Source organism: Ochotona princeps, chromosome 22 (genome assembly GCF_030435755.1).
Source record: "Ochotona princeps isolate mOchPri1 chromosome 22, mOchPri1.hap1, whole genome shotgun sequence".
In the NCBI taxonomy this organism is placed as follows: Eukaryota; Metazoa; Chordata; class Mammalia; order Lagomorpha; family Ochotonidae; genus Ochotona; species Ochotona princeps.
The window spans coordinates 20663830-20675071 of record NC_080853.1 but is presented as its reverse complement, the minus strand read 5'-3'; positions in this window follow the sequence as shown (position 1 = coordinate 20675071).

Here is an 11242-nt window from a genome sequence, read left to right as displayed (position 1 = left end):
GGTCCTGGCCCTCCAAGGCGTCCCCATCTTAGTCCCCAGGGCCTGTTACAGAAGGAAGGCCCTGGGATGAGATTTCCCTGGATTGTGGGTAGACCCATTGTAATCACAAGGACTCCTGCCAGAATCCGACAGGGAGACGTGAGGGTGGGTAATCTTCAAGTTTGATTTTTATTGGAAAGGCAAATAAGATTTACAAAGAGAAGGGGACAGATCTTCTATCTGCTGGTTCATTCCCCGAATGGCCACAATGGTTGATCCAAAGCCAGAAGCCTCTCCTATACATGTGCAGGTCCCAAGGCTTTGGGCTGTCCTTGGCCGCTTTCCCAGACCACAAGCAGGGAGCTGGATGGAAAGTGGGGCCACCAGGATTAGAACTGGTCCCCATATGGGATCCTGGCACTTTCAAGGTGAGAATTTAGCCACTGGCCATTGCAGTAGGCCCTCAGTTTTGTTTTGATCTTTTTTTTGTTTATTTTAGATTTGTTTATTTTACTGGAAAGTCAGAATTACAGAAAGATCTTCCAGCCACTGGTTCACTCCCCAAGTGACCATAGCAGCTGGAGCTGAGCCAATATGATCCAAAGCTAGCACCCTCCTCTGGGACTCCCATGTGGGTGCAGGGTCCCAAGGCTTTGGACGATCCTGACTACTTTCCCAGGCCACAAGCAGGGAGCTGGATGGGAAGTGGGGCAGCTGGAACATGGACTGATGCCCATGTAGGATCCTGGCATGTGCAAGGTAACCACTGCGCTGGGTCCCACTTTTACTTTCAGTGTCTAAGGGTTACCTCATAAAGTTTGTGGCTGTAGGAGCAGGCATTTTAGCACAACAATTGACAACTTGGGATACCCACCCCCTAAGCTGGAGTTAACTCAAGTCCTGGTTCCTGCAGTAATAATCCAGCTTCTTGGTAATATGCACCTGGGGGAGCAGCAAATGAAGCTCAAGTGTTTGGTCCCTGTCAGCAGGATGGGAGCTTGAGACAGCTCTAGGCTCATGATTTTGGCCTGGCCCTAGCTGTTTGGGGCATTTGGAATGGGGGTGAGCCAGTAGGTGGGACAACTTTGTTTTCCAACTAAGTGAAGCCTGCTCTGTTGGCCCTGTGCAGCTAATGCAGGAGCCATCTTTTGAGCCCTTGCTGAAGTGGGTGGTGACAGAAGGTGTCCTGCTGCGAATCTGTAAGTAGCCTCTGAGTTTAGCGTTGGCCTTGCAGGAGTGCTGTGTGAGAGCCACCCTCCCTGAATGCATGTAACCAGAACTTGATGTCTTAAGGAACCTCAAGAAGGGCCTGGCACAGTGACCTAGCGGCTAAAGTCCTCACCCTGAACGCACCAGGATCCCATATGGGCGCCGGTTCTAATCCTAGCAGCTCCACTTCCCATCCAGCTCCCTGCTTGTGTCCTGGGAAAGCAGCCGAGGACATCCCAATGCTTTGGGACCGTGCACCCATGTGGGAGACCTGGAAGAGGTTCCTGGCTGCTGGCTTCAGATTGGCGCAGCACCAGCCGTTGCGGTCACTTGGGGAGTGAATCATCAGACGGAAGATCTTCTTCCTCTCTGTTTCTCCTTCTCTCTGTATATCTGACTTTGTAATTAAATAAATCTTTTTTTTAAAAAAAAAAGCAACCTCAAGAAGCCAGGGATTCTTGTTCGAACTTCAGAGCATGGAGGGGAGCTAATACTAAAAGTGGATTAGAATTAAAATGCAACCAGTCATTAGCACTCCCTGGCTTCCGCCCAGAGCATGTGATAAATTTGTCCAAGTGCCAGGAGTTGCAGGCATGCAGTGGGCAGATGGATTTGTGCCCTCAGCAGCCGAACAGCTGCCAGCTTTGTTGAACGGAAAGGAATAGATGCCAAGGGGGTACAGACATGACATTGGGGTACTGCCCAATTCGAACTGCATGCTGGGCACCAGGGTTGCTTTTTCAGGGAGCAGATTCGAGGAGTTTTGTGACTGAAGTGCTAAAGAGGGTCTTCTTCATGATCTTCGTGGTCTGACTGAAATGCAAGTGTTAAGTCAGACTTAAGATGAACGAGGAGGGGTCATTACATCAGGTGCCCAGTTTGCAAGCAAGATTCCTTGGGTTTCATGTGGTCACTGTTTGCTTTTGCTTTTCTCTCTCATTCTTAAGATTTATTCATTAGGTGCCTGGTGCAGTGGCCTGGCAGCTGAAGTCCTCGCTTTGGACACCCGGGATCCCATATGGGCGCTGGTTCTAATCCCGGCAGCTCCACTTCCCATCCAGCTCCCTGCCTGTGGCCTGGGAAAACAGTCGAGGACAGCCCAATGCCTTGGGACCCTGCACCCATGTGGGAGACCTGGAGAAATTTCCTGGCTGCTGGCTTCAGATTGGCGCAGCACCGGCCGTAGTAGTCACTTGGGGAGAGAATCATTGGACGGAAGATCTTCCTCTCTGTCTCTTCTTCTCTCTATATCTGACTTTGCAATAAAAATAAATAAATATTTTTTAAAAAAAGATTTATTCATTTGAAAGGCAGAGCAACAGAGAAGGAGACACACACAGAAACAGGGCTGAGCTAAACTGAGGCTGGAACTGTTGTGGGGCCATCTCCTGCTATTTTCCGAGGCACATTAGCAGGGAGCTGGATCACAAGTGGAGCAGACAAGTGAGCCAACACTCATATGGTATGCTGGTACTGCAGGTGGGTCGCTTAACCTGTTACACCACAGCAGCAGTCCCTGTGTCACTCCATTTTCTGCACTCAACTACTGGGAGGAGTTTGATGCCTCCAGGGGTATGATAGGTCCTGATAGGTGTGGAAGAAACACCAGTGGGTCCTCAGGTTTTGAAACCTGCAGGAAGAAGGAAGCTGAATGCTCCTGTTCTGTAACAGCGCCACATGATATGGCAACAGAGCAGGCAAGGGAAGGAATAATGTCATTTTTAAAAATTAAATCTATTTTTATTGGGAAGACAGATTTACTGTGAGGAGAGACAGAAATATTTTCAATTCACTAGCTGGTACATGAACTGGCACACATGGGATCCTGTGCTCATTGGCAGAGGTTAGCCAGTTGAGCCATCACACCAGCCCCTGCGACCCTGCCTTTAGAACTCACTTTCAGCACGATCATGGTTGTCAGTTTGCTCAGGCCGATCTCTGTGGGGGCATTTCTGTCCATCTTGAATGACATCTGCTAACAGCAGCGAACTTTAGACTGCCTACTTCGAAGAAAAAAAATGTTCTGTTTGCCATTCTCTATTCCTTATATAAATGGCTTTCATGAGGATGTTAAAGTTGGACACAACAGGAATATCTGTGGTATAGTCAGCTAAGCTGCCACCTGCAGCGCTGGCATCCCATATGGGCACTGATTTGAGTCCCAGCTGCTCTACCTCCAATCCTGCTACCTGCTGTTGGCCTTGGAAAGCAGCAGAGGATGGCCCAAGGTCTTGGGCCCCTGTACTCACATGGACGACCTGGAAGGAGCTCCTGGCTCCTAGATTTGGACTGGCCTACCTCCAGCCATTATAGTCATTTGGGGGAGTGAACCAGCAGATGGAAGATCTCCCTCTGTTTCTCCTCTCTAACTCTACCTTTCAAATTAAAATGTAAATCTTGAAAAAAAAAGTGCGTGGAGAGAGCAGTCAGAAAAATCATGTGCCTGATTTGTGAATATTTTTCAGCAAGCCTGTCCATACACAGCCAGATGGCCCTCCCTGGATCTGCCAGTCACTGTCACAAAGGGAGTCAGCCACCCAGAGAGACAGTAATGCAACTGTGAGTTTTCAACTCAAGCTAAGCCATGCCAGCCTCTAGTGATCCACTAGATATTTGTTTCTTCCAACATGGGGCAAACTCCGCATGGAGTCCTTTTGTAAAGATCTGTAATCCCACCTTGCAGGTGAGTCTCTGACTCATCCACCTCCCCAAGCCTCCTGGCACCACGGCACTGGGCACTAACTTAGTGCCGCAGATGTCAAGCACAGGAAGGCTCTAACACTCACAGCTACCAGCCGGGTGCACACTGAGGCCTGTCTACCTCAGTTCCCACCTGGTACATTGCCTCTGGCTTTTACCAGAAAGCATAAGCATGTGAAAGGCAAATAAATAAATAAAAGCCATCTGAAGAAAGCAAACAAGCACTGTACCCAGAAATATAAATATGACTCCTGCTCAGAGCTGTAAAGAAAAGAGCAGACAGCATACCTAGACAGGTGAGTAACAGACACAGTGATGGCAACTGTGACAAAGGAGCAAAAAGCAGTGCAGGAACTCAGATGCATTGTAACACGAGTGAATGATGCAGGACATGCTGAGGACAGACCCATGACAGCTGAAGATCCAGCAACAGAGACTGGTCAGCAGAAAATGCAATGAGAGAAGAGGATGAAGACAGGAACAGCAGGGTACCTGGGAGCTGTGGGATAAACAGTGTAGGAGACACAGAATAGGAATACTAGATGGCAAAGAACAAGAGAGGGAGCAGAAAAATGTTTCAAACAATGGCTGAGGATTTTCCAAAATCAATGAAAGACACTAGACCACAAATGCAATAAGTTGAGAAAACACACACACACACACAAACAGGATAAATGCAAAAAAAAAATCCATCTCATCACATTTCCTATTCAACTACAGAAAGCCAAAGCCGAAGAGGAAATTTTGAAAGAAGCCAGAGAGTAGGATAAATGCCTGACACCTACTTAAAAGGACTACTGATAATACTTTTTGATTGTTTATTTCGGTCTCCTGGGGTCCCAGGCATTTGGGGAGTGAATTCGTGAATTGAACATTGATCTCTCACTCTGTCCCTTCTGCCTCCTTTCCCTCCATCTCCCTTCGTCACTCTTCCTCCCTCTCCATCTCTTCTTTTCATGCTCCCTGCCTCTCAAATAAATTGGAAAAAAAAAATCTTAAAAACTGAGAACTTTTCACTAAACAGAGCAAGAGAGAGGTGTGAAATATTTATTTAGTGTTGAAGTAGAAAAACCACCAGCCTAGAATTTTGTATCAGTCAAAAGGGAGGGAGACATAGATTTTCTTAGATAAACAGAAGGAATTTATAACCAGCAGACTTATCTTCTAAGAAATGTTAAGTTATTTAGAGAGAAGAAAAATAATTTTAAAAACATATCTACAAACAGGAGAGGAGCACTGTAGAAGCAGTAACAGGACCAAGAGAGTTTTTTACTGTGTCCTTGCTTGATTCTATAAATGAGTCTTCACTCAGTAATGCAGGTGGGAACTTGGTGATTACAGTACGTGACCAGGGGCGGGTTGGAAGGAACAGGAGGGGAGGAGCTGTGAGTTTCAGTCATAAGGCTCCCCATAAAGTGGCCTAGTGTTACTGAAAAGTGGACTTTGACTGGTTATAAATGTACATTGTACATGCTAAGGAAGCCAGAAATATCTAGTATTCTAAGAGAGGAAAGAAAAGAATTATAAAGTGCTCAGTGAAAATGCAAAAGGGAATATTTTAAAAACAGAAAAACTACCATGAATATAAACATGTTAGACATGAAGCCAGCTCTATGAATACTTACTTTACATGGTGTAAATATACCAATTAAGAGCAATTAGAATCCACTAGTGGAGAACATTGAAATAAAACAAAAAAGCAGGACATACCTATAAGGTTGCCTACCTTAACTATAAAGCAAATCCATACAGATTAGAAGGGGTGAGGGTGTGGAGTGCCCTGCTGTAAAAATGTAAATGTCTATCACCACAGGAAACAGTATAGCAGTTCCTTGGAATATTAAAAACAACTTCCATATGAGCCAGCAATCCCATCTCTGGAGATGAGGGATTTCCAACAAGCTCATGTTAAACGTGCATTATGAAAACCACATCTTTACACCTAAGTAAACTTGATCTTCAATTTCATTTTTCAATTTTCATTTTTGAAATATCTTGATCTTCAATTTCATTTTTCCATGAGCTTCTTGGAGTGCCTTTATATACCCAAAAGAATTGAAAGTACTATTTGAACACTCATATTCATAGCAGCTTTGTCCTCCATAGATGAAATACAGGTGCGGGCCCAGCCCAAGAGCGTAGTGGTTAAAGTCCTCACCTTGTACGCACAGGCATCCCATATGGTCGCCAGTACTAATCCCAACGGCCTGCTTCCCATCCAGCTCCCTGCCTGTGGCCTGGGAAGGCAGTCGAGGACAGCCCAATGCCTTGGGACCCTGCACCCTTGTGGGAGACCCAGAAGAGTTCCTGGCTCCTGGCTTTAGATTGGCCTAGCTCCAGCCGTTGCGGTTACTTGGGGAGTGAACCATCGGATGGATGATCTTCCTCTCTGTCTCTCCTCCTCTCTGTATATCAGCCTTTCCAATAAAAATAAATAAATCTTAAAAAAAAAAAAGAAATACAGGTGCAATTTGAGCGTCCACCCACTGGCAAACAAGCAGAATGTGTACACATAAAGGAATGTATCATTCAACCTTTTAAAAGGAAATCTGACATACGCTACACTTGGATGAACTCTGCGTTATGCTAAGTCAAATAAGCCAGTGACAAAAAGACAAACATGAGGCACCTAGAATAATCACATCAGAAAGGAATGCAGAGGGCTGTTGCCAAGAGCCAGGGGAACTCGAGGTGGGGGGTTATTTTTTAACAAGTGTTAGGAGTTTCACTTTTGTGAGATGAAACCAGTTCTGGAGGTGGACAAACGGTGATGACCACACAAGTGTATGAGCCCATTTCCTAACAGTGCATCATAGGCTTCAATAGTGAAGATGGGGTGGGTGTTTGGAGCAGCAGGTAAGATGCTGTTTGGGATGTCCGTATCCCACAGTGCCATATGTGGGTTCACCTTCTAGCTCTGCTCCCTGTTTCTCCTTTGCTAGTACATGCCCTGGGAAGCAGCAAGGAATGGCCTCACTGCCTGGGTCTCTGCCCCCCATGTGAGAGCTGGATTGAATTCTGAGCTCCTCCTGGACCAGTCTGGCCCAGGCCCTGCTGCTGTGGGCATTTGGCAGTGGAATAGCAGGTGGTACCCTCTCTCTCGCCCTCCCTCCCCCTTTCAAATAAATCTTTTTAAAAAGCAATTACAATGGTAAATTTTATATTATGCATATTTGACTACAATTGTTTTAATTGAAAGGGAAAATTAAATAGATCAAAAGAACTGAAAGAAAGCTGGAACGGGAATGTCAATTTCAGACAAAGCAGACTTGAGAGCAAGGAAAATGGTGAGGGATAAAGAGGCATCCCATAGTGGTAAAGCGGTCACTCTGCATGAAGACAGGCCTGAGTGTGCATGCATTTAACAAAGTATCAAAGCACGTGAGACAGAAAAGCTGACATGTCTGTGAGGAGAATAGAACCTGCAGTTAGAGATGGAACATCCCCACTCCCTTGTCAATGACAGAGCAGGCAGAAAGCATGGCTGATTGAACAACGAGGTGAGGTTGACATTTACAGAATACTTAAAAGCAACTGAACACACATTTCTGTAAAGCTCTCAATGGAACACTGACTAAGACAGGAGACCTTTGGTTTGGCAATGAATTATTTATGTTTAACACCAAAAGCATAACTCATGGAAGAAAAAAATTCATGTTAGACTTTATTAAAATTTAAAACGTCTGTTATGTGAAAAAAATGTCAGGAGAATGACAAGGAGAAAATATTAGTGAAATGTATGCCTGATAAAAGATTGTCATCCAAATTATACATTTAATGTGCAACAATAAGAAAACAATCCCAGACCCAGCACAGTAACCTAGCGGCTAAAGTCCTCGCCTTGCATGCACCAAGATCCCATATGGGCATCGGTTCTCATCCTGGCTGCCCCACTTCCAATCCAGCTCCTTGCTTGTGGTCTGGGGAAGCAGTCAAGGACGGCCCAAAGCCTTGGGACCCTGTAACCAAATGGGAGACCTGGAAGAGGCTCCGGGCTCCAGTCTTTGGTTCAGCTCCAGCCATTGTGGCTACTTGGGGAGTGAATCAGCAGATGGAAGATCTTCCTCTCTGCAAATCTGACTTTCCAATAAAAATAAATAAATCTTTAAAAAAAAAAACCATTTGATTATTTTAAAGATTTATTTTAACTCTTCGGTTTTTTTGTTTGTTTGTTTTTTGTTTTTTTTTTTGAGAGGCAGAGAAACAAAGACAAAAAAGATCTCAGTTCGCTCCCAAATGCCCGCTAAAGCCAGTGCTGTGTTGGGCTAAAGCCAGAGCTAGGCACTCAACGCAGATCTCCCCCATGGGTGGTAGGAACCCACAAATATTTGCACCACTACCTTCTGCCTCTCAGGGGGTGTATCAGCAGGAAGCAGGAATCAGAACTTGAACCCTAGCACTCCAGAGGGGGTCACAGACATCCCAAGTAGCTTCTGAACCACTGGGTCAAATATGTGTCCCAAACAACCCAATTTTAGAAATGGAAAAAAGGTTATGAAAATATTCAGATGGAAAATAAACGTATGAAAAATCTTCCATATCCCATGTCATTAGCAGATTGTACTTTTTAGAAGGGCAAAAATCCACAAAATGGGCAGTACTAAATGCTATCAAGGATAGAGTAATGGGGATGCTCTTTCTGATGAGAATGCAACATGGTAGAGCCACTTGGGAAGGTTATGTGGTGGCTTCTTCCAGAATTAAAAACTCATCCACAATCCAGCAGCTCAACTGCTAGCTACTGACTCACCTGAATTGAAAATTCAACTGCCCCAAACCAGAAGGTTCCAAGATGTCCCACAACAGGTGAACAAACACATTCTGTTGTATCTGCTCAAAGGAGTAAAATTCAGCAACAAACAGAAATGAGCTATCAAGCCATAAAGACACAAAGGAGCCTTATATTAAGTAAAAAAAAAAACCCACTCTAGGGCCCAGCCTGGTAGCCTAGTGGTTAAAGACCTCACCTTGCATGTGCAGGCATCCCATAAAGGCACTGGTTCATATCCTGGCTGCTTCACTTCCCATCCAGCTCCCTGGTGTGGCCTGGAAAAGCAGTAGAGGACAGCCACCACTTAAAAAAAAAAGACACATTTATCTCCTGTTATTTTACAAAATTCAGGCATTTTTATGCCTCTGTTTTTAAAAAGCGAAACCAAACCAAACCAAATTGCTGAGTATAGCTGAACTGCTGAGAGAACAGCAGTGTTGACTGTAAAGACTGAATTCTTTCCCTCTGTGATGGAAATAGGATGAGAATTCTGCTCTCATTATTCCTACTCAGCACAGCACTGAAAACTATAGCCAGTGCTATAAGAAAAGGAAAGCATGGGGGATGATGGGGTGAATATCCTTTAGAGAAGGAGAAATAAGACTGCCCCTTCTTGCAGATAACATAATTGAAAATCCCAAGTACAAAAAAAGTTTTCAAAGTTTTACAGGTGAATTTAGCAAGATTGCAGCATTTGAAGTTAACATACAAAACAACAACTGTATGTTTATATATTAACAAAGTACAGTTAAGGCCCGGTGCGGTGGCCTAGCGGCTGAAGTCCTCGCCTTGACCACGCCGGGATCCCATATGGGCGCCGGTTCTAATCCTGGCAGCTCCACTTCCCGTCCAGCTCTCTGCTTGTGGCCTGGGAAAACAGTCGAGGACAGCCCAATGCCTTGAGACCCTGCACCAGCTTGGGAGACCTGGAGGAAGTTCCTGGCTGCTGGCTTCAGATTGGCACAGCACCGGCCGTAGCAGTCACTTGGGGAGTGAATCATTGGATGGACGGAAGATCTCCCTCTCTGTCTTTCCTCCTCTATGTATATCTGAGTTTACAATAAAAATATCTTTAAACAAGTGGAACAGCTAGACATGAAATTAATAACCTAACACCTTATACTACTGTCAAAGAAACAGGACACTTAAGAACAAGCTTAATAAACATGCATGCTGAAGCCTACGAGACACTGATGGATATCAGAAAAGCGTAAGCAGGAGACATATCATTCACAGATTGGAAGACTCACCATAATAAAAATGCCATTTTGTTCCCAGATTTATCTACAAGTTAACATGATTCCCATCAAACAGCAAAGGAAGGGGAATAGCTAAAACAATTTTGAAAAAAATACTCATCTCAATAGTACAATACTCAGAACATCCAAGTGAATTTAAGTCTGCCTGACTGTATTCAGTTTCCGGGACTGCTGTAATAAGCTCCCATGGATTGGATGGCTTTGGGTATTACTAGGGGCAGTTCACCTTTGCCTGAGGGTGGAGTGTGTTACTCCATCAGCTATCCCAGGTTTCTGTATACTGTGATACAATGTTCTAAGATAGGTTTTGGCATACATTTTCTTCAAGAGTCACACAGATGATAACTTAGTCACACAACTTCTGTCATGACTATCGTGCTCACCCTTGTCATTAAAGTAGGAATGAATTGTCTGTCAACAAATGATCATGAGTGTGCTCAATAAAGCTTTATTTACAAAGCAGGCAGTGGGCTAAATGTGGTCCATGAGCTACAGTTTGCAGACCTCAGTTATCTAAGAATGAGAGTGGGGCCCAGTGTGATGGCCCAGTGGCTAAATCCTCACCTTGCACACACCAGGATCCCATATGGTCTCTGGTTCGTGTCCCAGCTACTCTACTTCCCATCCAGCTCCCTGTTTGTGGCCTAGGAAAAAAGCAGAGAATGTCCCAAAGCCTTGGACCCTGCAACCCACACGGGAGACTTGGAAGAAGCTCCTGGCTTCAGATTGGCTAAGCTCCAGCTGATGTGGCTATTTGGGAAGTGAACCAGTGATTTTAAAAATTGCATTTATTTTCATTTTATTTCAAAGACAGACAGAGAACTTGTCCTCCCATTCATTTGCTGGTTCACTCCCTAAATGTCTTTATAGGCAGAGCTGGGCCAGGTTGAGGCAAGCAGCCAAGACAGAACTCTAGCCAGATCTCTCACATGCATGGCAGGGACACAACTGCTTGAGTCATTACCTCCTGCCTCCCAGAAACATGTTGGAACTGGAAAATCTGGGACCAGAAGTAGGCACTCTGAGAAGAGAAGCAGGTGTCCCCAGCTGTGGCTTAGCCTCTGTGCCCAACTTCTGGCCCAACACTATACTAATTTTATGGCAGACAAATAGGTTTGTAAAAGAGAAACAGACAATATGAGGATCAAGAAGGCAGAACAGTACATACTGAAATTCATCATTTTATATAAAAAACCATATAAATATACACAAACAAGTGCTCAGAATGACAAAATGTGGTAAAGAGGAATGGAGCCATAGGCCCGTGGCAGCTGGATGCTGTGTGGTACAATCTTCAGGATGATCCCAAAGAGTCTTCACCTGC